Here is a 3,686-nt window from a genome sequence, read left to right on the forward strand (position 1 = left end):
CTTACTGAGTTTATTTTGTACTGTGCATCTGCTAACTGTTTGTGAGCCGACACAAAGATACCTTGAACTGTAACCTATTATAACAGATCCTGTAACATAGGTTAGATAAGGGTCAGGTTAGCAGATAAAACAATGAGATTACCTATTAATGTCCTTGACTACTCAATAATTCCTGACATTCTGTCTGAACTACTTAAACATTTAAGACTTATCACACTTAATAAAACCAGTAATAATTCCCTTGACGTTTCAGCCACGTCACAGTGGTCATAGTCACAAGTTAGAATGAGCCGTAATGTAGGCTTAGCAGTGAGAGTCTTTCGAACTACCCGCGCTTGATTACGATTAGTATCGGCACACGTACATCGAACTACCCGCAATCAAGTAATCGTAATCAAATGCGGGTAATTCGAAAGACTTGCTCTTCTAATCAATCATACATTCGTGTTTTGTTACTGCCATTGAAAAACGCATATCATAGCAATTACTTACTCGTAGTTTGGCAAAAATTTCGGGCTAAATAACTTACTTTTGGTGTGCTTGTGCGGATCTTCTCATTTCTGAATTCGGTTTTCCTCACAATGTGCTAAAGTTTCGGATATTTATTTAGGATTTTTTTATCATCTGGCAACCCCAAATAAGGTTCATTTAATTTTGTTGACTTACAGCGTTTTCAGATTATCCGATCTGATATCGGTATCGGACGCCGATACGATATCGGGGCAAGTAAAATGTATCAAATGTCTTTCATATTGTCCAGCCCGATATCGGATATCGGAGCTGACACCGATATGTTGGCGGCACCATCGGACGCCCGTGGGCTGTCGGACGATACTGTTTGTATATTGTATTGTATTGTATTGTAAAACTCTTTATTGTACATAAAACACATAAAAATAACATAACACAGGATAGTAAGATGTACAAAGGCGAACTTATCCCTTAAAGGGAATCTCTTCCAGTTAACCTTTGAACGATTGACAGGATATCAGACACAAGAGTAGACACTACAAGTACAATGAAAAGTAGTATATGTGCTATACCTACGTGTATCTAAATTGTCTCCGTATGTGCAGAGCCCCATGCGAGCAAATGGCCGTATCGGAACGATTTTGTATGTATGTAAACTCTTTATTGTACAAAAGAATAAAAACAAAACAATTGACAAACTTTAAGATACTTGTACAAAGGCAAAAGACAAAGGGTTTTTTAGGAAATATGTGAAAACACCACATGGTGTCGGGTATCCGGTGTCGACCACGTCGTCCGATACCGATATCGGATCGGATAATCTGAAAACGCTCTAAGTGTATCACTGTCAAAGTCAGTAAAATTATCTACTTCCCAGTTTTTTTGCCCAATATACCGTGATGTAATTATGCGAATCAGGTGACAGAAAAATCAATCGCTGGTCAGTTTAACAAAATCACACTGTATCTATGAGTCATCATTGCAAAGTGTCACATGGATCATCTTAAAGTAACTCTAGGTACTTTATTCATTTGCTCAATAAGTAAAGTTTATTATGGATTACTAAGAAAATGATGTCAAAATTGACGTGGAAGTGTGGCGTAACATAAAGTTAAGTACAAACCATTGACAAATAAAATAAAGTGCCATTATCATAGGTGTGCGATGAGGGTACCCCGTCAACTGATTGTTTGAGTTTACGCAACATTACTTAAACGAAACTAAACCATGAAACGCAAATAAAATCATAATGATTAATGATTAGTTTGCTCATATCCTTTTCTAATCATTATTACTGCACGAACTTTCCATAAACTTGCCTCAAAATAAATTACATACTAACTGCCCCAAATTACTATGTCTGTGTACCTCTCACTTATTTAAATTTAATTACTGAACGTTAGAGAAGAGATAAGGACAACTTACATCAGTGTGTACTCGAATCTTATAAACACATGAATACAAACGGTTTAATTAATTGTGCAACCGATCTATGCCAATAGAGACATGCTAGAAATATAAACTTGGTGTGAACGTAATTGTGTACCCCACTTTATGTTTGGCTAAGTTTTCCAAGAACGTGATTTTGAGCAATAAAGCACTCAACAAAACAAAATCAAACCTTATTCTGCTACTTTAAAACTCACTGCAGTGAATAATGTGGTAATTGGTAAGTTGGTATCTTCGGTAAAGTTTTCGCAAGCGATCCCCTCTTTGAGCATTGTTGCACCCAGTCACATGATCGGCGCGTCACATGCTCCCGCGTTGACTATAATGCAATGGCGGAAGAACAACCACTTTCTCCCGCCATTAGACATATTTGCGAGCCTCCCACCACTTTTTGTCGCAGAGTACAAAGGGCAAGAACCAATAACGTTTGCTAGACATACAATTTATATGTTTTTTTTTAGTATGAATTTACCTATACTCTACTTCGTTTTGTAGTAATAGTAATAGTAAACAATTCTGTCATGGATTTTGATTCCTTTTTTTATTATACCTATAAATAACTATATCACACTGTTCTTTAATGATTAGGTATTTTAGGTACTTGCTGCTTCTTATTTTGTAAAATAATTTTTCATATTTATCAATAAAAAGACAGTTCAAAATTTTTCGCTTTGTTATTAGGTAGTGCAGCATTACAACGCTGCATGAGTGTATCGTAATGCATACTTTTCGGTCGTTTTCCAGGCGTTTTCACTGGCCGGTTTTGTGCTGGCTGTTAACTCTTTTTGGTTTCGTATTTGGTATGTGATTTGAAATTTGAAATTTAAATCTGTGTTTTGATTGTTCTTTCGGCGTTTTTCTTTCGGATTCATTCTTTGATCACACCAAGATCACACGTTGTCAAGTGCAGTACCACGTCCCGACGCTGAGAGTTTTCTGATTTAAGTAATAAGTGTTTAGTGCCCAGTTTTATCCGAGCTCATATACCTGTTTATTTTGGCCTAATCTAGAGAAAGTGCTGTTGCTTTGCCATTTATGCCTGTGGTAGTTTTTCCTGCACGCCTGTACTAGAGGCGCTTTACCAGCATTGCCGATTTTTCATCGGTTAGTTTTTATTCCGTTGTTGCCCAGGGTCGTGTTAGTTAGATTTTCCTTGTTGTGGGTTAATTTTAAATTTCTTTTCAGTCCGAGGTTTATCCCAACTTGTACCCCGGGTTATGACGCACCCGACGTAAGCATCGATCCGATGGTTTTTTCCCCATCCGAATAACCACGGAGGTCGCGTTTGGCGGTATCCATTATCCTCTGGGTACCGAGCTGCCAACCAGGATCCAGGTGGTTGAAGAAAAAGTGGATATCGATGTGGTTCAACTTACTTAGTGTATCCTAATAATTTACCGTGCAGTTCTGTATTTTTTCTAATATTCTAATTCCCAAAAATTGATTCTTAAGGCACTAGGTTTTCTAATAGGCTGTCATAATTTCTCCATTTCTCCCAAATTGTAGGCTGGTTACTAATCTATACGATCGTACAGGTAGTTACTAGTTTTATTCTACTTGGTAGAACCTGTTAGGAATACTTATTTTGCACTGCCATTTTGAATACCTCTTGTATTGAAACCGTGCACTAATTTCTCAAAATTCTAATCGAGGCTTCTTCTAAATTTCGTATGTTATTTTTTTACCTATGTTGTAATTTAAACAACAGTTTACTTACTTGCAACGTATGATACTGTTTAATCATTGTTGTTTTTGTTTATCCCACG

This window comes from Choristoneura fumiferana, chromosome Z, assembly GCF_025370935.1.
Source record: "Choristoneura fumiferana chromosome Z, NRCan_CFum_1, whole genome shotgun sequence".
Lineage (NCBI taxonomy): Eukaryota > Metazoa > Arthropoda > Insecta > Lepidoptera > Tortricidae > Choristoneura > Choristoneura fumiferana.